The following is a 25,024-nucleotide window of genomic DNA, read 5'->3' as shown; positions in this document are numbered from 1 at the left end:
CTGTCTCTCTCTCTCCCTCAGAGAGAAAGAGAGAGGGAGAGAGGTTGGAATCAAGCCTAGGAACTACATGCCTACTCTGTACTAGTACTATATCTAAACAGGTTAAGCAAGTGTTAAGCAGATACCAGTGTATGTCTACAGTCAAAGAACCAAGTCCCATACCTAGAGTCCGAGACAGAAGGACCAATCTTTGAACATAGTGGCAGCATTGGAGACATTGATGTAAAAAAACACATTGGTGTTAGGAATGAACCACAGAGTAAAGAAACCTTTGAAAGTAGCTCTGGAATTTCGGCAGTAGAAGGAGGCGCACTGGACAGAGATAACGATGGCCTTACCTAGTGAACAGTCCCTGCCCTTGATCTACCCATTTGACTGCCTCAAGGGTCAGCAGTGAAAGTTATGGAAATGCCATTTTCTCCAGTATTGAGCTGCATAAGGCTTTCACAAAAAAAGTCAAAGCTTCAAGTTAGCTCCTTTCTTTATGCAGTAGGTCCAGTAGAAGATGATGTTCTCCTAAGACAGACTGTGCAGGAGTCCACCATGGATTTTGATTCCATTGATACAGCCTTTTATACCTTTTTTAATCCACCACAGAACCCCATTATCAATCAGGCAGTCCAGCATGTGATGCGGCCCCAACTCTGGTTGCCAAACTTTGTGGCAACTCCGAGGCTTCATATGACTCTGTAGATTGGGTAGGCCCACAGGCAGTGGCCCCATCCACACAAAACCCCACCAAACCAAGTGAAAGGATAGGAAAATCCACGCCGGCAGCCATTTTGAGATGTTTAGGTTGTGGCACGAAAATCCTGTATAGGTGCCAAGACTTCCCAGCAGGGGGTGCAGAATGCTTCTAGTGTCGCAAAACTGGTCATTTCCAGCATTAATGCAAATTCACCCATTTTAATCAAAGTTGCAGACCGGCAAGTATTTATGAAACACATTCCTTCCAAGAAATGGAAAGTCCAGAAAACAAAACTCCACAGATTTACTTGCAGAAGTAGACGGTCTTAATCCATACTGCGGATCAGTTACAGTCCAAGTTCAAGGCTTCGATACTCCTTTTAAAATTGATACCGGAGCGGTTGTTAACTTATTAGCAGATTACCTCGACTGGCTTCAGCCAATGACCCTTCATCGATCAGACGTCAAATTACAAGGTCCAGGCAGTATAGACCTTGCAATCAAAGGCAGGATTATTGCTCCTCTTAGCTACAAGAGGTGACAGATCATTGATTTCCTCTATGTTCTTCGCAATCAACATACATCCTTATCAAGTGGCGATGTTGGCATACTTCTAGGAATCTGAGAAAAAAACAGATGCTGCTAACCATTTGACTGACTCATTGTCTTTCTTGCAACAATCTTCAGCCTTTTATTTTGAAGATTGGAAATTCAGCCTCCAGTAGCTGAGGAAGTTTATATACTCAGCAGTAAATTCCTTTCAACATCATCCAGACCCCAGGCGGAGATTGAAGTTACGAATTTCTCAGTTCTTTATGAAGTAAGGCCAAAGATGGAGGATACAGAAGGCACTGCAGCAGATGGTGACCATCCCCATGAAGACCTGCTGGACCTGAACTGACTCTTCCTAGAGAGTGATGAAGAAGAATCCCTTGCAGAACTGAGTGATCTGTTGGAGGTTGAGGCCCTGGAGAACGATTCATCCTTCCCATTGATGGATTCACCAAATGAAGTCCCTGCTGTGTTTTTAGAAGATTCAAGTTGTGCTTCTAGTAATTAAGCAGCATTCAGATCCTTGCTCCACTGAATCTCCCAATGTATTTCTTATTTTATCACCTGTTGTTCATGAAGAGTCTTCCACAGTGAATGCTTTGCCGGAGTCCAGGTTAGAGTCAAGGAGATCACACTGCTAAAGAGTTGGTACATTCCGGATGTGAAAAAAATACTTCAGTCCCAGCTGAATGTCTTCTTCTCTCTAGAGCTGGAAGTCAGCACAGAAGCAGTGGCAGAACCTTTAGCACTTCTGAAGCTACAAAATCCTGTACAACAATTTTGTCCCTGAGTTAATTATCTGTAGGAAATTCCTCTCATTATAGAAGGTGAGGCTGTTCTTGTCTCCATATTCTCAGCAATTTTCCCCATTGCCCTGAATGGAGTAACATCATAGAGAGAGTAATGTGGCTCTCTTACCACTGCCTACAGAAAGTAGACAGCCCTCCTGAAATGTAATTGGGAAATCATCACTTTTTGTCTTCCTGACAGTCTTCCAGGAAGTTGGGCATCTTTTCCTTTGTCGTCTAAGTTCATTGAAATCCCAGATCTTCAATGCCATTTCAGTCTTTGGTACAGCAGCTGTCACAGTCTTTCCTGGAGTTGAAGATAATTCCTTTTCTGAATTTTATTCCCAGAATCCATCAAGGAAGCAAGGAGTCACTCAGAATGTCCTGAGATCTTCTCTTCTGGTACCAGAGGGTCCAAATGTTGATGTTCTTCAGTCTTTTCTCTTGGATCAGTCTTTTGTTGAAAGGTATTCCTTATCCTTGCAGTTCAGTCATGCTGCAATCTACACTCTGCTTCCCAGCAACGCTGACAGCAATGCTGATAAAGTGTTGCCCCCTTTTGCAAATGATAATGTGCTACCAGATGCAGAAAAAAGCTCTTATGCCTCCAAGACCTCTTACCTTAGGGCCAAGAATACCATGGGGAGGTTGAGTCCTGCAGGACTGTGACTTGGGGAGGAGAAAAGAAGGAGTTGGAATTGGCTAGAATACGAGGTTGTAAAAAGGAAGTTATGGAGATATAATGTAAATAGTTAAAGACAACGTCCATAACTACTGATCTCTGGGGCATTGTACCCAGGATGGGGGTGGAGTGGTGTTGATGGTGAGGGGTGATGGTGGTACCCTTGCACTAGGGAACACCCTTACCCCACTACCAGAGGTCCCCAAATAAGGATTGCATGGCACATGCCCGGGAAGTTCAAACTGCTGTTGGGAAATTGCCCTGAACTGAGAACCATCTGAAACTCTGAGTTAAATTGCAGTCTTCAGATGGTTCTGACTGTCCTACAGGGACAGTTATCCAGGAAAAGTTAAAAGAATTAAAACCACTTCAAATTCCTGGGTAACAATAGTGCTGACCCCTGACCTCCACAGGACTCCCCCAACAATCCTCCCCATCCCCCAGCTAGATCCCCATCCCCCGACTACCCTCCCAATTCCCAACAGAACCCCCACCCGACTACCGTCCCCAACCACCAACTAACCTCCACTCCCCTGATCCCCCCAAGGGACCCCCCAACTACCCCTCCATCCCCCTGACTACCCTCACTAACCAACCCAACCGCTGACTGCCTTACCACCCCACTGACCACCCAACCCTCCCCACCACTCTCCACCCAACACCCTCACTGGCCACTCCCCCACTGGTCACCCCTCCCCCCACTGACCACTTGCCCCAATGACAACACCCACACTAACCAAACTCCCACTGAACACCAACCCCGCCCCTCCACTGACCACCTGCCCCCACCAACCCGACACTCTCTCCCATCACAATCCTACCTACTTACCTTCTCCATGGCTTCTCAAAGTGGCTGGACCTTTAAACTTACCTGCTTTACAGCATACCACCCTTGACTGTCCTGCACTCGACAGAAGGCCTCAGGGATGCGCAGCGCAGCACTATTCTCACCCAGCCTGAGTCAGAAGGTTGGATGAGAAAGGTATGGCTACATTTTAGTGTAAGTAACTACGAGCGGAGTGGCAATCCAACTGTGATTGCCACTGCACGGAGGTTATGGCCCATAGTTTCATGTTATTAAAAAGTAGGATAGCATACTTGGGGGTAGGTGTAGTATAAAGGGTTAACAGACGGGATATGCTAATGTATGCAGTAGATGATGATGTACCACTGACACTGGTCAGTCATGTGCTCGAGAGAGAGAGAGAGAGAGAGAGAGTTTGGAATCATTCCTAGGAGCTATGTGCCTACTTGGTAACCTGTTTAGAAATAGTACTAATAAACAAGTGTCAAGCAGATACCAGAGTATGTCTACAGCCTGTCTAAAGTCCAAATCCCATGCCTAGAGTCCAAGACAGAAGGACCATACCAGAACAATAATCATTCTTAGGAAATCCTACCAGGAAGATATTTAGAAATTGGCAGAACAGATGTGCAATTGGCAAATGATCTCGGTATAGAAAAGTGTGAAGTGGTATATTTTGGTAGAACAAATAAGAAGGGCACTCCTACTTAACCTCACACAGCTGAATTTACATTAAATGGTGAAAGACCCCATCCTCTTCCTCACCAGCACGATTTAAAGGGATCATTAATTATTTCCATTCTGGTTGTTGGATTATTTTTTTCTGGTTGCTGGTACATTACTGCACCTTTCTAGAGCTTTCTTATACTTGCCTAGAGTTTGAATTATCTAAAAGCTGTGGTCTGGCTGTTGCTGAAGTATTATTTTGTGGATGCAATAGTTTGCTTCCTGACATGGGTGACCTGCTAGAGATTCACCTATGAATTGATTGTGACTGAGAGAATGAGAAGAGGCCACATAGGGTAGGACAAGCTGCTAGAAGATAGATAAGGTGGTGGAAGAAGAGGGGGAGGAAGTGCAACAGGAAGTGCAGGAATCAAGAAAGAAAGGGAAGATACAATGTGGACAGTCCTTTTATGTCCAGGATCGAATAACTCATAAGTGATACCAGAAACCTCAACCGCACCTCTCCATTCACCAATAGTTCCATATTCCATTTCTTTCCTCTATCACTGAGGATCACATTGCCCTTTTTCTGACAACACAAAAATAAATTCAACCAGAAAACATGTATTCTAATCAGACTTTAAAAACTCAATCATGATGTAATGCGAGCAAAACTCAACCATGCACCCTTGTGCAATTGCTTGGTGCTTGGCTTCTGTCTGTCTTTGGTTCTCCTAGGGCTCCGATAAGGTGCTTGCCCATTGGCTACAGCATGGAAGGTGAAGATTGCTGACCATCAGTCAAAGAGACTGAAGAAGGCTTTGGAGGGCAACCTCAAGCAACAGTGGGCCTAGAGGGCCGGATTCAAACTGTGCCATTGTATCTTGGATTGCAACTGTTTGGCTGTCAGGCAACAATTGTGGCACTGGTGGAGAAGCAGGGGTGGAAACAGGAATACCATCAGCCTGAGAGAGGACTGCAGGTTCCTTTTCCATGGAAATACTGCCAATCTCCTGGGGCAGTGTCTCAGCAGTCCTACTGATCTTTTGGTGAACAAATTGATATAGACTGTTGAGACACCTTGGAAATTCCTTTGAACAGTGATATCCAGAGCCATGATGGCAGCAAACAAAGAATCAAGAGCAGGGACTTTGGCTGATCTCCCTCCCCTACCTATCCAAGGAACACTGAGGTAAATTTTTAACACATTAACCTCTGACCTAAGATGAAACTATAATGAACCTGCATAGTTCTTTACTTAAGGGCTTGGTGGCAGGGATTTTACCAACCTTCTGGAGACAGGCTGGAAGGCAAGAGGACTGGTAAAATGGCAGCGGATGGTGTCAGTTGGGGGAAGGTTCAATGTTTTCTTGCTGCCAGGAGATATTCCCAAATACTGCCAACAAATCGGCTGCCCGCTGACTGGAAGTGAGCAGCCTATAAACCCGATTAACTGGCCTATTAATGGCATGTTTTACCAGGGTCAGAACAAACCTCCACCCCATGAGGAGACCACCAGGTACATCAAGGTATTCTACCAGTGGGTTTCCGGGGGAAGACCTTCGTTCCTGGAAGTTCCACTTCCCACTGAGGGGTCTCCCCTTGTTGGCAATGGCCACCTCTGTAGATCTGGTGCCAATGCTGATGGGTTCATACCTCTGGCCACTGGGGCTTGCCCACCTGGCCTCAGTACATTAGGAAACTTCTTACCTACCCTTTGAAGTTGCCGCAACATGGAGTTGCACTTACTTTCTTTCTGCCTGCGGCCTCAGCAGGGGCCACCTCTGATTGGGCCGTCAGCTCGGAGAGGCTGGCTATAATTAGATGCAGGTCCTGATAGAAGCCTCTCATATGCCTGCCATTGGCAAAGTCCCCTCCATCAGCACGCCATTTGCCCACATGAGCTCGGGAACCATCCCTGTGCCAGGACCCACAAAGCACTGGTAAAATTCCAGCCAATGGGGCTGAACTTTGGGGCAAAGATGGAAACCTTTCTCACCTGCCCACCCCACTGAATTTTGTTGTCCTTTTGGAATCTCTCTGCCATCAGCTTGCCAAGTTGCCTCTGCCCTCATTTGTATAAGGCAAAGCTAAAGCCAGTGTTGAAGCAACTGCAAGTTTCCTGTATTTGAACAACTGGTGTACTCAAGGTAAATTTTAGAGTTTAATAAGATGCAGCAGGTGCCAGCATCAGCTGTTCAAGGCAGAATTGAGGAGTTCTTGACACAGAAGAGTCAGGAGATATTTGAGTATGGCTTTCTGCAGGAAGGAAAGGCTTTTTAAGGCATTTATTATTTTTTTTATCCATTCAGTCTCTAAAGGTGTGCACTTCGTCCTGACTGTTTGTCATGAGGTCAGACCATGAAAACTTCTAGAACATCATTAACGCCCCAGCTGGCCCACTAATGTCCTGCAGGGAAGAGAAGTGGCCACACAAGACTGTGGGATTACATATGGAACAGATCCCACATGCATCTATCCTTGACAGTATGGGTGGGAGTGACCACTGCACAGCACTTGTGGAGACAAAATCCCATCTTCACATTGAGGGTATCATCCATCGTGTTGTGTGGCACTACCCTGTGATAAATGAGATACATTTCAAACAGATATAGCAACTCAAGACTGGGCATCCATGAGGCGCTGTGGGCCATCAGCAGCAGCAGAATTGTACTCGAACACAATCAGTAACATTATGGCCCGGCATATCCACCACTCTACCATTACCATCAAGCCAGGGGACCAACCCTGCTTCAATGAAGAGTGCAGGAGGGCATGTCAGGAGCAGCACCAGGCATACCTAAAAATGAAGTGTCAACCTTGTGAAGCTACACACAGGACTACTTGCGTGCCAAACAGCATAAGCAGCAAACAATAGACAGAGCTAAGCAATTCCACAACCAACGGATCAGTTCTAAGCTCTGCAGTCCTGCCACATCCAGTTGTGAATGGTGGTGGACAATTAAACAACTCACTGGAGGAGGAGGCTCTATAAATATCCACATCCTCAATGATGAGGCAGCCCAGCCCATCAGTGCAAAAGATAAGGCTGAAGCACTAGCTACAATCTTCAGCCAGAAGTGCTGAGTGGATGGTCTATTTCGGCCTCCTCTGGAGGTCCCCAGCATCAGAGATGCCAGTCTTTAGCCAATTCGATTCACTCCATGTGATATCGAGAAATGGCTGAAGGCACTGGATGTTGCAAATGCTTTGAGCCCTGACAACATTCCGGCAATGATACTAAAGTCTCGTGCTCAAAAACGTGCCATGCCAAGCTGTTCCAGTACAGCCACAATACTGGCACCCACCCAGCAATGTGGAAAATTGCCTAGGTATGTCCAGCGCACAAAAAGCAGGAGAATTCCAACCCAGCCAATTAATGCTCCATCAGTCTACTCTCGATCACCAGTAAAGGGATGGAAGGATTCATCAACAGTGCTATCAAGTGGCACTAGCAATGACCTGCTAACTGACACTCAGTTTGGATTCCACAAGGGCCACTCAGCCCCTGGCCTCATTACAGCCTTGGTTCAAACATGGGCAAAAGAGCTGAACTCAAGAGATGAGGTGAGAGTGACTGCCCTTGACATCAAGGCAGCATTTGACCGAGTGTGGCATCAAGGAGACCTAGCAAAACTGGAGTCAGTGGGAATCAGGGGGAAAGCTCTCTGTTGGTTGGAGTCATAATTAGCACAAAGAAAGATGGTTGGGATTGTTGGGGATCAATCATCTCAGTTCCAGGGCATCACTGCAGGAGTTCCTCAGGGTAGTGTCCCAGGCCCATCCATCTTCTGCTGCTTCATCAACAACCTTCTTTCCACCATAAAGCCAGAGTGGGGATGTTCGCTGATGATTGCACAATGTTCAGCACCATTTGTGACTCCTCAGATACTGAAGCAAATGCAGCAGGAACTGGACAATATCCAGGCTTGGGCTGACAAGTGGCAAGTAACACTCGTGCCACCCAAGTGCCAGGCAATGACCATCTCCAACAATAGAGAAGCTAACTATCGCCTCTTGTCATTCAGTGGCATTACAATGGCTGAATCCCCCTCTATCAACATCCTGGGGGTTACCATTGACCAGAAACTGAACTGGACCAGCCATATAAATACTGTGGTTACAACAGCAGGTCAGAGGCTAGGAACCCTGTGCCGGTAACTCATTTCCTGACTCCCCAATCTGCTCACCATCTACGAGGCACATGTCAGGAGTATGATGGAGTATACTGTCCAATTATCTGGATGAGTGCAGCTCTAACAACACTCAAGAGCTTGACACCATCCAGGACAAAGTAGCCAATTTGATTAGCACCCTATCTACAAACATTCACTCCCTCCACCACGAACACGCAATGGCAGCAGCGTGTACCATCCACAAGATGCACTGTAGCAACTCACCAAGGCTCCTTAGACAGCACCTTCCAAACCCATGGCCTCTACCATCTAGAAGGACAAGAGCGGCAGATAGATGGGAACACCACCACCTGGAAGTTCCCCTCCAAGTTATTCAAATTGTTGAAGTAATCAGATTATGAATGGTAATTGATAGCAATTCTTCATTGTTGTTGGTTTTTACTTTATTCCATTGCAACGCTCTTTTTTTTGGGCCCAAATCAAACATGCACGTCAACTCTTCAAAAACATTACCTGTGTAAAAGTCGACCCCATGACTTTTAGCCTAAAAAATTGATCTCAAAAATTCGACTTTTACAAAAGTCTATATGGTATTCAGTGCCATATTGGCATTTCCATTTGTTTTGCTTCCTGAAAGAAATCTCTTTGAGGCCATAAAACAATATTTAACTTAAACCCACAAATGGTGCTGAGCAATCGAAAGCCTTTTCTGATGAGGAACCTTTTAATGAATAAAATTTGATTTATTTAAATTTTAATTGCAAGAAAAAGCACTCAAGAGTGTAAACCTACACGGATATCCAACCTAACATGCTCTATTTAACCTAAGTGACACAAAGCATGTCACTCATTGCAATAAAATATCAGCCAAAATGTCCACACTATTTGGCCCCATAAGTTGGGAAAATAGAAAAAGAAAATTATGAAGTAGCAGAAGTGGTGTAAATATAGAGAAATAAATCTTGACAAAATGTTAATATTTGAATGTTACAGTTGTCAGTTAAATAATAAATCAAAGAGATTAAATGAAAAATAAACAGCCCTATATAAAGGTAAGCAGGAAATAATTTAAATTTCTTGGATAAAATACAGAAATATTACCTAATCATTGCTTTCACAGAAACTATGGGCAGAATGTTACCCTTAGCGTGCGGGCTTGGCAGGGTCGGGAAGCTGACCGCGATCGGCAGCACACCGTGATTTCACGCTGGTGAGCCAATTAAGGCCCGCCCAGTGTGAATGGCGGCTGGGGAATCAGCGAGAAGGGGCAGGCGGAAGTGGGGGCATGATGTCCACTGGGTCCAATGGCAACCCGGCGGCCGATTCAAAACCAGCCTAGGCAGCCCCTGGAAGGCTGGCATGGAAGGCCACGGAAGACAAGATGGATCCCATTGCGTTTGGACACGGCAGATGGGAGGGCGGGTCTGCAGGGCCGTCGGCCCCTCGATTTTTGGATGAGTGCCTCACAGCCCTCCTGGAGGAGGTGGCAGCGAGGAGAGAAACCCTTGCCCTCAGCGATGGGAGGAGGAGGCCCCCACATCTCACCAAAAAGGCCTGGGAGGAGCTGGATCTAGGGTCAGCAGCCAGGACATGCTGAAGCGCACATGGGTCCAGTGCCAAAAGCGCTTCAACGATCTGCTGCGATCGGGAAGGGTGAGTACCATGCTGGCATGGGTCAGTGCGCAGAACAGTTAAGAGCTGCCCATCCCCTGTGGACCTCAGAGGCATTAGAGTGTGAGTGGCAAATGTCAATGAGGCAGGAGCTGGCCAAGGGGAGTGAGCCCTGACTCCAGGGTCACAAATCAGCTGAGCCCTGCGAGGTGTTCCTCAGGCGGGATTGGCCATGGTGCAATGGCGCTGCAGGTAGAGAGTGGACTAATCAAGGCTCCTCTATCCTTTCAGGAGAAGACATCCCACAACAATATTGAGAGGTCGCAGACTGGCGGGGGACCTCCACACCTCCTAATCCTCACGCCTTGTGAGCAGGAGGCCCTGAAGTTCGAGAGGCGCCTTGGTCAAGCGGCCGCAGTGAGGTTAGGGTGCCAGGTGAAGGTAAGAGTGCAGTGCACTGAAGTGAGAATGGCGGCTATTGCAATCAACCTAGTCTCTATAATGATGTGAGCTTCGAACCTGGAGTCCCCATTGATAATGGAAAGATGAGGGCACCATGATGCATATCTCTGTCTCACCAGGGTGCCTGGCATACACAGTGACAGTGTCATGACTTAAACTAATGACACTTCCTTCTTGTCCCTTTTAGGCTCACCAGCAGACGGCCGCTGTAAGGAGCCTGAAGGCCCACCCCTGACCCCGGAGGAGCACCATGCTGAGCATGCACATGCATCACACCCTCTCGGTCAAGCAGGCACCAGCACAGATACCAGCACCTTGGTGGGCATAAGATCACCGTCTAGTATCTCGGTGCATGTTAATGAGGGCACTTCACACTCGCTTGAGGTGCAGGGGGAGGCAGAAAGCGCCCAGGGCGCCGGCAGTCAGAGGACTGCTGGGGACCAGGACAATGCTCAGTCGATGGCTGATGATGGGTCTGTGGAGTCATCCATTAGGCAGCAGGTGCTAGAGGTCCAGCGGGGTGTGCGGGAGGATCTGATGAAGATACATGAGGGAATGCGTGCTATGGTATCCGCTGTGGAGGGCTCCCTGCGGAGCATGACCACCTTGTTGACCCTCATGGCTGAGCGCAATGCCTCCTCCATGGAGAGAGTGGCGACTCTCCTGGAGAGGCTGCTCCAGGGATTCAACCTGATAGTGGTTGCATGCTGCACTCTGCAAAATCTGGCACTGGGCAAGGGGGGACCCAGTGGAGGAAGAAGATCTTGACGCAGCTGCACCGGCAACAGATGATGAGTCCAGTCGTGTGGATGCATTTGGACCTGCAAGCCTACACAATGACCTCAGCTGCTCAGTGTCAGTGTGTGAGATGGATTGGTATGCAGTACCCTAGCTAGGTGCCCGTCCATCAATAGTGAGCAGGGAGGTCCAATGCGACCTCACCTTGGTGCATGAGCTGCCTGTTGTCTCTGCGGGCTCCTCTCAGGACACTCCGGATGATGGCAGCAGCTCTTCCACCCCTCTGCCAGTGACCATGGCATCTGATGAGGCTGTGGCGACTGGGGAGATGGTAGCCGTGGCACTGGCCGCACCCTCCCAGGCGGGGCCTTCACAGAGTCCATGGGCATCATGGCCAACAAGACAGCAGAGTGAGCAGGCTGTCTCCAATGCCGGTGCCAGCGAGGGGGGAGCACCTAGACGTACCACCCGCAAACTTAAATGTAAGCACAAGATGGACTTATCACTGGTGATATTTTGTTTCCCCATATTGGTTTGAATTTTTTCATGGTGTGATTAAAAACACCAGTTAATGTTCATTTCAGCTCTGTTTCACATTCACAAGTAAATGAGATGTTATTTTGTGCTATTGGCCTCTGTATGTTTCACTTGTTCTGTAGCTGCAGTGAAGGCCATTATGTAATGATAGACGTGTATCTCCTGAAACTTTATTGCAATGGCACAGAGTGTATGTTGTTGGCCAAGGAACTGGTCCTGTCAGGTTCGAGTATGTAGCCTGTAGGCCTGGCATGTGGTGCTGGTTCTTATTTGGTAGTCTAGCTGAAGGAGTACTGGATCAAAGCGTCCCAGGTGTCCCAGCCTCCCTGGAGGTTACCCAGGTCAGCGTCTATCCCCTCAGCATTCTCCGCACCGTACTCGTCCTTGGACTCACTACTGGACTCATCATTTGTTGCCTGGAAGCTGCGTCAAGATCTTGTTCCTCCACTGGGGCCCCCTTGCCAGTGTCAGATTGTGCAGAGCGCAGCATGCAACCACTATCAGTGACACCTGCTTTAAGGAGTATTGCAGTGCACCCCCTGAACGCTTCAGGCATTGGAAGTGCATCTTGAGAAGACCTATAGTTCTCTCCACCACCGCCCTTGTGGAGCATGGCTCCTGTTGTACCGCTGCTCGGCCTCTGTTCTTGGATGGCGGAGGTGTGTCATGAGCTACCTTTTGAGCAGATAGCCCTTGTCACCCAGCAGCCATCTGTCCAGCCGGGCTGGAGTACTGAAGAGCCTCGGCACCTGGAAGTGTCTCAGGATGTAAGTGTTATGGGAGCTGCCTGGGTACCTTGCAAACACTTGCAGAATCTGCATCTTGTGATTACACACTATCTGCACATTCATGGAGTGGAATCCCTTCTTGTTGACAAAGGCACCGGGCTCACCTGCTGGCGTCTTGATGGCCACATGTGTGCAGTCGATTGCACCCTGCTACGCGGGGGAACCTAGCAATCACTGTGTAGCCTCTGGCTGGCTCAGCCTGGCTGGCCTCGTCCGTACGGTAATGAATGAAATGAATGAACGAAGTAATGAATGAAAGTCAATGCACGCCTGAACAGAGCTTCTGTCACCAGCTTGACGCAACTGTGGACAGCTGATTGGGAGACTCCACAATGATCCCCCACTGAGCCCTAGAAAGAGCATAGAAGTTAAGGGCCACTATGACCTTCATTGCCACTGGCATGGGGCATCCACCCACACAGTTGGAGCTGATCTCAGGCCCAATCCTCTGACAGATGGAGGTCACTATCTCCCTTGAGAGACGGAGCCTCCTTCGGCATTGCACCCCAGGCATATTGAGGTAGCTGCATCGCTGCCTGTAAACCCTGGCAGCAGGATAGTAACGTCTTCTGCAGCCCCTTCCGCCTTGGCCTTCCTGTTAGCCCTGCGCATCTTGTGCCTGTGCCTCTCCTCCCACAGGTCACTTCCCTGAAAGCTGCATTGGGACACCTGGCCTCCTCTCCCTTCTGCCCCTCTCTTCCTCCTCAGAGCAGGTGCCTCCAGCGGAGACCACAATCCCCATTACCAGGGTAACGGAAAGCCCTATGATTCCTGGGAAAGCTCAAGTGGTCTGAATCCTCCTGGGGCCTGGAAGACAACACTGAGTCCAGAAATGAAGCCTAGAAATGCTCAGAATGCAGCTCTGAGGTGAGATGAAGCTGTCCAGTTCACAGAAGCAACCAGCAGCAAGTTTGATCCAAAACTCCTCACTACTCACATTGACAATGCTACTGATCCTACTTATCCTGCCCGTGGATGAGCTTTTGCTAATTGTGGCCTGCCCGCCTGCCCATTTTGCCTGTGCGACAGCTAAAAAATTGCACAGGTTGTGTAAAGTCGGAAACAATTGGTGTTTCAAGGGCCTTAACTCACCTCTTAATTAATGGTGGGCGCGCTTCCATCTCCATTGCGCACCCGCCTAGCGAAATATCGCACAAGTGCGCATTGACGTCGGCACGCTCAGCCGATGTCATCGTGCATTATTTCATGCCCGAGCAGGTCAGGCGCACGCGTGCCCGCCAAGTGAAAAGTTCTGCCCTAAGCTTTTTTTATTTTCTCAGTTTTTGATGAAGCCAATAATAATAAAGTGCAAATGCCGCTAAAATTCCGATAGTTTTACAGAATAAGAATTTTTCTCTAAAGCTCAATCAAAGACTGAATTGGATCCTTGACATACCTTAATATTTGTAGTTTCTGAATATGAAAAGCAATATCTGCAAAGGATTTGATCACCATTGCAATGTAGAAATGTATTATTGCTTCACATTAAAAGTCCTGGACAATTCAACAAAATTACGTTTTGGACAGATACTTCTGGTGCTGGCCCTGCTGGACGCCATTTTGTAAAGCACAAAAGTAACATGCATCAGATAGATGCAGAATAGTCAGATCATGAGGTCAGTCAATGCGTAATACTGGTTTGAAGCCAGCATTGCCATTTTCAACATTAACACTCAACGAACAGCCTCTCATAGCCTTGCACAGCTGAACATCTGTTCAGCAGCAGGAACAACCCCACCCCCACCCCCCTACTCCCTCCAGCCCCCACCAGCGCTATTTAGCCTTTCAGGTTAGTTGCTAATTGATTTCTATTGACTGCTGATGAGTTTGTGGTACTGGGACTGATGTGGCAGGTGCTGAAGGAAATGGTCCTGACTTCAAGGGTTCTGCTCAGACCACCTGCTCCCAGTTATGGGTGCAGTAGATTCCATCCCCTTTGTCCTACAGCACGACAAGGAGAATGAGCAGAGGTGACACAGAGCAGGACAAACTGCTTGAAGAGGAAGGAGGAGGAGGAGAAAGGGCCTTAGCAATTCAATTCAATCTCAGTGAGGAGCAGGGTGTTAGACACCTCTGCTTCATGAAGGATGTGTTCATTGAAATCATCGACCTGAACTGTAACCTGTTGGACAAGGACAGAACTGCCAGTGGCCATGCTGATGACCAATTTCAATGTATTGGCTCATTCCAGACGCTAGCTGGTGATGTTTCCAATATCCCCGAGTTTGATGTTCACTGTTGTGTAGGAAGGTCACTGAGGGTCTGTACACAAAGACAACTGGACACACTGGAGTGAGCGTGCATCTTTGCCAGTATCACAGGTATCCCATAATGCAGGTTTGAATGCACATAAGTTGCTTTGCAGATGCCACATGCAAATTCTGAGATGTACTACAACCGGTAGGAGTTCCACTCCCTCAACGTCCAACTGGTACATGACCATTCTCAGTACATCATGCAGGTTAATGTCCAGAATCTTGGCAATAGTCATAATGCCTTTATTCTGCGACAGTCCGCTGTGTCAGCTGTATTTGAAACACGATGAGAAACCAGAGGGTGGCTATTAGGGCTCATGGTTCTGCTGCACAACCACTCACATATGGACACCATCCATATATTGTAAGACATGCTGCCACATAAAATGTTATAGAGCAGGCCACTGAACTGCTTAAGCACTATTTCCACTCTCTGGATCACTCTGGAGGAACCCTGCTGTACTCATCAGAGTGTGTGTCAGGATTTGTGTGGTCTGCTGCATGCTTTACAACTTCACCAACATGAGGGCACAACCACTGCCACCTGGTACACAGCAAGCAGCTGAGGAGGAAGAGGAGAAGAATCAAGGGGGAGAGTGGGGGGAAGGGAGAAGGGAACTAACACATCCCCTTTCTTGTTGGGATGTCTGTGACCGACTCTCTTGACTGCAGTCCCAATGACTGCAACCCTAAATACCCATTCCACAACAGTCTAACACTTACCACCCCCCACCCCCCACCCCCACTACTGACAATCGCAACATTCACTGGCCACAGTATTGAAATATAAGCCACAACAAAATAAACATTATTTACAAACCAACTTTATAAATCAAATCATCCAAAATTTCAAATAAAAGTCAATTAATCATCATTGTGGATCCCTTAGTGCCTACCTCCCATGTGGCTTTTCCTGTCCCAGTGCTCCTAAGTGTGCTCAAGAGGCTACAGTATGGCTGGTGGAAGGCTGCTGACTTTCAGTGGAGGAGACTGCAGATGGCCTTGCAGGATGTCCTGGAGTAGGTGTGCTCATAGAAGGCCTGGTTTGAAAGTGCACCACCTTGGCATAGGCAGCAAGAGTCTGGACTGGCTGGCTGAGAGCCAATACCAAGGGCACTGATAGAGAGGCAGTGGTAGGAGGACGTGATGTCATTCTGAGGGAGAGCAGCAGGTTTGTGCTGCATGGAGCCACTGGCACTCACCAGAGCAGCCCCTTAGCAATCCTAGCAATGTAATGGTGGACAGATTGCTGGACTGCTGTGACACCCTGCAAGCTCCTTTGAGCACTTGTATCTGCAGACATGACGGCAGCTTGTGCAGCAGCAAACTGACTTTGCACAATCTCAGTCAAGATTCCATTGCAGCACTCAGAAATAGAGAGACTTGTGCTTGTGCTGCAATGGAACCTGAGACAGCAGCCATTAGACGCTGCAGCATGGTGGCCACTACTTCCATGCTGGAAAGCTATGTACCAGTTGGTGCCGGACTCCTTGATGTTCCTTAATAGTGATCGCGAGCTTTCTGGCAGGCCTGCCAATCTACTAAGCATTTCACTGTGCATGCCCATCAGAGTTTTTCTGTACACCATCCCATCAAAGTCTTCACCTGAGCCCTCTGTCTCCGAACTCAAGTACAACCTCACCCTCCAGTGATCTGCGTTATCCTTGTCACCTGCCCTGGCTGCAGGCAACTTGTGCCCAGTGTCTTCTCAACCCTAAGCTACCCTCTGAAATACACGCAGTGTCAGTATCTGAGCCGGTGAGTATGAGAGTGAGTGATACTCATCCTGTTTTCCTGATCCTCCACCTCCACCACTCCCTGTTCTTGGGTATCTGAAAATGGAAAGGCACAAAGGAAGGATATGAGGAAGAAAGTGATATGGGGAAAGTAAGAAGTGCATATTTACACAATCTGCAGCTGGATTTTTAGAAGAGATTGTAGGACGAGGGGAAAATGGGATGTGAGAAGTAAGGTTAGTTATGAGCATACCATCATCTTCAATGGTTTTAGCCCCTCTGCTGAACGCAGCCCAAGCAACAGTCACTGCAATAACGGCGAGCACCATTTCCTCCATCACTGTAAAAATATGCAAGTATGCTTGCCTCCTCCAGATCTTGTTCCTCCACTGGGGCCCCCTTGCCAGTGTCAGATTGTGCAGAGTGCAGCATGCAACCACTATCAGTGACACCTGCACTAAGGAGTATTGCAGTGCACCCCCTGAACGGTCCAGGCATCTCCTGTTGCCTCTGATTATGCATTACCTGTCCTGCAAGAGTAGAGAAGTGTGTCAATGAGTTTTATGCAATGTGTTTGGGTGACATGGCTGTCATTGTTGAATAGCTGGCAGTGTGTGCAAGCTGTGAGATATGTGTATAAGATTTGCGGCAATGTTATGTCTGTGAGGGAGAGGTGAAGCTATGAATATTATGTTTGAGGTGTGTGATTGATGGGGGTTGTTCGTATGTGAGTGATGGGAGTGTGGTGTACTGATCAACGTATGAGGCTAGTCGAACAGTCAGTAGAAAATGGGATATGAAGATGCATTCATGAGCCAGGATCACTTGTGTGAAGTTATTGAACTTCTTGCGCCACTGCATCCAGGTCCTTTGGCATTGACTGCCACACTCTCACTGCCTTCTCTGATTTTGGCTGGTGGGTCTCTAGGCCCCCTCCAGAGAGATGACACCTCTCCTCCTCTGCACCTCCTCAACAAAAGCATTAGTGTAACATTGGAAAATATTGGATCCTCTCTCAAGTTGAGGCATCCTTCAGTGTTTGTCTTGCTCACATTCTCTTCTGCAACCAGTTCCAGCACCTGCTGCAGCTAAAATACACCTCCCTTTTTAGAGATGTAGGCAAGCTTTTGTTTTACTATGCCTTTATGGGACAGCAGCATGACATCACTAGAAGGGAAATGTGTCATCAATCCAGTTTTAGTTTCACTTTTGCTTTTGAGCACACACACACACACAGTTCTGCTGCTGATATCTTCAAGATTTTTACCTTTGTATAAATGTTCGCGTGTTCCTAGTCTAAATAAATGAACCCACAATGTGTTTACACAATCTGTTATGAGTGATTGGTGCTTTTAATTTATTATAACAACTCAACAGCTTTAAGTAGTGCAGACTATCTGAATGTGGTGCTAATTTGATTTTGCATTCCATGTTCAGGGGTGCAGCCATGCTACAGGATTTGCCTGCTGCCAGCATTGAAAGCAAAGGGCATAGCAATCATGCATTGTGATCCCCGCGCCTGCTTTTGGGCTTTATCGATTTTCACGACCAAAGTTTGAAAGGCTACTAAAAAGTAGCAAAAGTCAAATGCAAGCTGTTCACATGAGACTATTTATGGTGCAAAAACAAACTGGGCAAAGCTTTTGAGAAGGCCAAAAAGAAGCAACTTCTCAACAACCACCTAACTTTACTTACCTTGGACATTTGTAACCTGCTTGTTTTCAGTTCCAGAACCATCTTGCAAGTGAACCTTTCTGATTAAACATCATAAATTAAACATTTATGAGAATACAGCTTTGAATTATAACTCCAAATCAACCATATTTTTATGAATTTCACTGACATGTTAATATTGTACTTACAGAAATATTGCTTGAATTAAGTACCAATTTTGTTAGGGTGTTGTAGTATTGCTTAGTCCGTGCAATGTCGCAATTACCAATTGTTTTGAGAAATTAAACCGACTAGTTTTTTCCATATCATACTTAGAAGGATTCACATTTGTAATGTTCACACTTGCTTTGCAAAACTTATTAATTTAGCAATGTTTTCTGAGTTGTTCCTTTCTTTGCCTCCCAACTGCCACCACCCACAAACTTGAGCTGCTTCTGCACTTGCATTGGCTGGGAAATGGCTGCACATGCGTAGTCCGTGCCTTTTACGTTCTTCAGGTCAGGAACTGGCCCTGCGCACCTGCGCAGAAGCAAAGGAGTGAAACAGCCCGAGACTGAAGGTCAGGTGAACTGAAGTGGAGCACCACTGTGCTGAGTGTTTCCCAGGGAGCAGGGCATGGGAGGGGGACAGGGACACGGTCCCAAGCCAGGGAGAAGTCCCAGAAGAAAGTCCCAGGCAAGGACAAAGACAGGGATCAGGAATAGTTAAGTAAAGTTTAATAGTTTAAATTAGAAGTAAGAAGCAGAGAAATAGGCTCCAAATTAAAGACAGAGCTTCAGGGAGCAGATTGAAGCAATGTGGGCTCAAGAGAAGCCCAGAAGATCTGAGAAGGCAGTCAAAGGTTGGTGACTCCATGCTGTGGGCTGTAGAAGCAAAGGTATCCTTTGGAGCAGTTGTGTTCTGCTTGGCACAGCTGAGGATCTGAAATTGTGCTTGGAAGGTGAAGCTTGAGTATACATGGAGATCTGGGGGAAACGAATCTCTAAAGGCAAGATTGAAACCCTGGAGCTGGGTACTTGATGAAGCTGTCCGAGTGAGAGCGATGTTTGGAGAGAATTTCAAGGTGAGATGTTCAAACGTGGAGATTGGAAACCCTCGTGAGAATGATAAAGTTTTAGTGTGACTGGTTGGATCATAATGTGACAAATTTCTGGGTGGATTGTTGAAAAATCCGTGGAATCTGCTTTGATTGCATCTGTCATTTACTTTGGTGTGTCTGACCACAGTTCGCCTGTTAATTCATATGTGCCTCATACTTACCCCGAACATTATAGTATAAGATAAATATTGTAAATTGTTTTATCTTTCTGAATTTGTATATGTCTGTAAAGATATTGCTGAGTAAAGGAATAGTGTGAATTGGAAGTGTCATCTTGTGTTTGTCTTGAGACCTTTCCAACCTCTTTGTCTGGTGTAATATAATTTAATAAATATTTTAGTGCTTATGTTAAAGGTTCATCAGCAGACTCCTGTGAATGTGTTCAGTAACTTTCCTTCCTAAAAAAAGTTAGGATCTATAAAGCCAGGTTTCACTCTGAGATCTGACTTGTCCAGTATGAACATCAGCTGGGATCATAACACTGTATCCTAAGCTGCACCGACTACTGTTCGCCAAACACCCTGTGCTCAGTGAATATCACTGGCTCCTGCTTCACCAGCATTTTGATTTTAAAGTTCTCATCCTCAAGTTCAAATCTCTCTAAGGCCAAACCCTCCCTATCCCTGTAGCCTCCTGCAGGTGCACAACACTCCTCCAGCTCTGTATTCCTCCAAATCTGGCTACTTGTGCATTTCCTTGGCCCCACCATTGGCTGGTGCTTCTTGAGCCACTTAGGCTCAAAGCTCTAGGTTTCCTTTCCTAAATCTCTCCGGCTCTCCATCTTTCTCTCTACTCTTTTAAGACGCTTCTCAAAGCCTACCTCTGTTTTCATGGCTGCTTCTTTATCTTTTTTATTGTTGATTGTGCTGTTGTGAAGCACCTTGGAATGTTTTAATGCATGAAAGGTGCTTTGTTAATGCAAGTCCTTGTTGTTTCCTTTAGGTGTTGATTTCTGTGGCTGCACAGATCCACTCTGTCAAGTGGCTAAACTTCAAACATAAGCTTAAGAAAATGAGTTTGAGCAAATTCCAGTTTGAAGTACATTACAGCTAAAACAAAGTCCAACCCTGTTCTCCACTGACAGCCACACATGCATACTTTCTGAGTGATGGAACTGGAGATGGGAATCAGGGGTGGGAATCCTGGTTGTTTTATTTTATCCTTGACCTGGGTTCTTCAGGCCAATGTTTGCAGTCTAACCATTGCCTTATCTGAGATCAGTTAATTCAGCACAGGAATCACAATTGAAATTTTACTGCTGTACAGGTAAATATGACTTTAGGACAATGTACAGTGACTGGCTGGTCATTATGTTGAATTCTAATGAGACATTAGAATTCTAATGGCCATTAGAATTATCTACACACATACATTTTTATCATTTGTGTTAATTTGTTCTCTAAAAAACAGTGGTATCTGTCCCTTTTCCATCCCTATAAAACGCTTGAGGAACATTTTGTGGTGGTTGCAATCTTTATTTTAAAGTTAAAAGTTTGAGATGTGTGCTAATTTAAAGAAAAATGTTTGTTTTATCTGTTTCTGTCTGCCTGCTGGAGTTCAGAATCACTGTTTTATGATGCAGCAAACAGAAAGTCCGAAAATCTAAGATTTTGCAGTTTCTGTGCACTGATGCTAAAATTACCTCATGCAAGTTCAACTTCAGGACTCCAGAACAAAGAGAATTTTAATAATCTTTACTCCAGAAGCAGATCAGATCCTGATTTCAGATTCAGCAATCATTTTTACTATGGCTGTAGTCCCCGTGCAAGGCAAAATTACTTCATTTTTAGTTCTTCTGTGAATGTCTATCAGAGTTCAGAATTTAAAAATAAAATGTACTTGATGAATAGTCCTTTAAAATATCCAAATTTAGAACTCCTAAAAATAAATTGAATGATGTGTCTGAAAATTTTTTTTTTTCATTACTTTGAATTAATTGGTCACTTCAATTTATCAATATGGCAACACCCATATCCTAAACATAGATTGGGTGCAGGAGTTTGCATCCCAAAATTGGACCTTATTGCCCTTGTTTTATGTTGGGAAAATGGGTGCAACGAGGGCCAATTTCCTTGCACTCCATGAACCAATGAATCATCAGTATTATGCTAATGATCCAGAAGACTGAAATTGAGAGATTCCCCCTAGCTTATTTTGGTTGGGTTGTCTTTTCAAAAGCGGTTCAGAGATTTAATTTTCTTTGTCAAGCAGACTCACCAGTAGGCAGTAGTACAAGTAAACTTGACCATTTTACCAATGAGTGCTTATAGCTATATCAGATTAACTTGTATTAGTTCTCAGGCCATTTAATAGGCTCTGTGGCAGATTGCTGCATTTCAGAGGGAGCCAAAAAAACTAGGCACCCCCAACAACACCCTGTTTAAGTTCAGATCTCACAGTGTAACATTGGCAACGGTCCATGGACTCTTTGGTGTGAATCTTGGCAGGCTGCCTGAGGTAAAACAGAAAATTCATACATAAATCAATTTTAAGAAGATAGGGGTGAAAGGTCACAGACCTAAAATGTTAACTCTATTTCTCTATCCACAGAACCTGAGTAGTTCCAACATTTTTTGTTTTTATTTCAGATTTCCAGCATCCACAGCATTTTGTTTTGTGTTTAAAAGATGCTGGCTGCTGTGTTTTGATTCTATTCACGAAGAGTACTGCATAGTCAGGCAGAAACAAAACTGACCAGAATGAATGGCGACCTTTCATCTTGCCCACAGTTATGTTTGTTCCCACTTTAGGCAACCCTGCATGTTGAGTTTTAGCCGTTAGCGCATTTAATTGTGACTTGGATTTCAACAAAATGCCCTTGAAACTTAAAGGCACTGAATTTTGTGTTGATATCCTTTTGATGCCAAACAGTGACATTTTGAAAGTAATTTGTTTCTTTCCTGTGTTTCAAGCTGCAACACTATTTCTCTCTGAAGTCCTATTATATCTTGTGTTGACCCTTTAGGCTGAACAAGAAGCCAACATAAAGTCAAACATGCGCAGCCTTCTCCTCTACTTACTTCAGTTGTATGTAAAAAGTTCAAGATTAATGTTGAACCTTGTCAAAGGCAAGAGACAATATAAAGACTGATTGTTTGCTGATGATTGTCTTGATGAGTTAATAAAAATTAATTTGTAGATTTAGTGCTGACATTTTGAAGAAATTTCACAAAATAGCCTGTAAATGCCAAGTTATTAAAACCTAAGCATGCACTTTAGACAATACTTAACCCTCTATAAAATTTACTATCAATGTCATTGGGTGGAATCTTCCGGTCGCTGCAGCAGTGGGAATCTTAGCGGGCAGGGAAATTTAATTTGTTGTGAGGCCAAAATACAGTTTCCCGGTGGCAGGATGAACTTTAGCAATTAAGTTCTCAGGACATTAAAGACGGGAGAGCTTCCTGACGAACAATGTTGGGAAAACCTTTTGCATGTATTAGCATCTCATGCATGCCCATTAAAAGGCCACCTCACCAGAATTAAATTGCCCCTCCAAATTAAATTCCCTGCCAGCAAGAAATGTCACATTCATGTTTACAGCTGTATATAAGTGGTGTGCACCTTGACTTCTTCCACAACTTTGAAGTGAGTTGGTGCTGCTTTGGCTTTCTTCTGGACCATTCACAAATCTCCACTTTCTGACTCAGATCGGGTGCCGGTAGGTCAAGCTGGACAGGGAGGTAGGCTAAGAGTGGAAGAGTAGAGCAGAGGTTGGACATGGGAGGCAGGCTATGGTTGGAAGGATGGAGCCTGGACATGGGAGGTAGGCTAAGGGTGACAGGGTGGGAGGCAGCGAGAGAATGCACAGGTACAGAGACATGGGATGGAGGGAAGGGCCTTGCTTCTTGGGTCTGGGAGTGCTGTGTTGGGTGGGGGAGGGGGTTTCTGGGTAGGAATGATGGGAGAAAGATGGTCCAAGAGGGCTGAATTGAGGGCGCTGGGCAGAGGTAACAGTCACAGTGAGAGGAGGAAGTCGGATACGGTAAGGTGGCTGGTCCAGGCTAATAGTCAGATAGCTGAATGTTTCATGCACTTGGGGCGGGGGCAGTCACAGAAACAGAACAGGTGGCTTGGATAATGGGATAGGTCAGGGTCAGGGTGGGCATGGAAGCTGTAATGAGTGCAGGCTCAGAGGGGAGAGAAGGCACATGGAGTGTGATGGCTATAGGTGCAGGGCTAAAGGGGGGAGGTTCAAGGATAGCAGAGGGGAGAGGAATGGTTATGTTATGTGGGTCAAGGGTTATTGCGGGAAGTTAGTGGGTGATGGGGAGAGTAGAAGGTGATGGAGTAAGTCTCGAATGTGGCGCCCACCATTTTGGTATTCTTAGCTATGCAACGCTGTGCCCTGAAGCTGTGATCCCTCGAACTGGGAGGAGGTTCTTTTTCACTGGATGGAGTTCAAGGTGAGCACAATTGGCCATCTATGGGGACGCCCTAATAATCAGGAGGTAAGTGAATGAGAATCATGTTCAATTGTGTTATCCTCTCCATGGTAAAGCAGGTTTGCTCCCAGACTCATGGGTCTCATAACATCAACGTTCCAGCAATGTCTGGAGCTGCTGCCATTCTGTGCAATTTGCCACCTGCTGCTGTCAGAGGCAGAGATGAAGGGAGGGAGGGAGGTTGATGTTCTCAAGGGGCACATCAGGTAGACAGCAGCCAGCTCCCAACTCCAAACCTTCATCTTCCCAGGAGAATGATCATGGTTGACAAGGGCTCATGTGTTAAGTCTTCCTATGCTGCCAAGGAAATGCTCTCTCTATAGAGTCTTGACAATAACAGAGGCAAGCTAAATAGTGTCTGAGGGAGGGTTCTCACACATGGTTGTCACCACCCTGGTCAAAGAGCAATGTCTCCATAGCTATGTATGAACAGGAGGAACACTCATCTCTTTTCGTCCAGGATGTCCTTCACCTGCAAGGGGTGAGGTGGGGATGCCATGGCTAAATGAAAGACAGGCAAAGGGCTTGGCACTCACTTGGTATTTCTGAGATGGAGGCAAATGTGAAAAGAATATGCTCACTCAATTGATTTCTTTAATTCATCCTCAGATCCACTGAGGCCAAGATGATGCAGGCTGCAGGCAACCCTGCCTTTCTAATAAATCTCATCCAGATGAGGAGGAACTGGCGCAGGTTATCCCAGGGCCAGGAGAAGTAACAGCCTGAGCAGCAAGAGGCAGCAGGACTTCAACAAGGTCAGGATGCTGGAGATCAGGGGCTAGTACGATGGTGAGCATTGGCCCGATCTTGGGTATATCGCAGGCGGTGCAGCTATTTACAGATGAGTGAAAGACAATGCTGGAGGCACATTAGAATGTTCCAGAATGTGCTTGTTCACATCTGCCAGCTTCTCCATTAGGACCTGAGGCTGCAAGGACTTGGAGGCAATCCCATGCCAGTGGCAATAAAGGTCAACGCTTCCTTAAACTTGTTTGCCAGTGGCTTGTTCTAGGGCTCCAATGGGGACCTGTGCAGCATCTCCCAGTCGGTGACACACAAGTATATCTGGAAGGTGGCAGCTCTGTTCAGGAGAGTGCACCAATTTGTCAAATCCTGCTTGGATCCTGGTATGAAGCTATTAATGTATATAATATTTTTGGAAAATATTTTTCTTGTAAAATAGAGGTTTAGTCTGAGGGTGTGGTTTAATTGGATTAAAGCCAGCTAGCCTGGGTGCTTTGATGTGTACTAGTTTTGATATGTAAGAGAGATAGCATGCATTTGCATTTTTGGAATAGACAATTCAAGAAGTGGTGTGAAAACTACCACCTAGCTAGCAGATACCAATAATATATTTATATTA

The sequence above is a fragment of the Cetorhinus maximus genome, chromosome 13 (assembly GCF_964194155.1).
Source record: "Cetorhinus maximus chromosome 13, sCetMax3.hap1.1, whole genome shotgun sequence".
NCBI classification, from domain to species: domain Eukaryota; kingdom Metazoa; phylum Chordata; class Chondrichthyes; order Lamniformes; family Cetorhinidae; genus Cetorhinus; species Cetorhinus maximus.
This window is presented reverse-complemented; position numbering follows the sequence as displayed.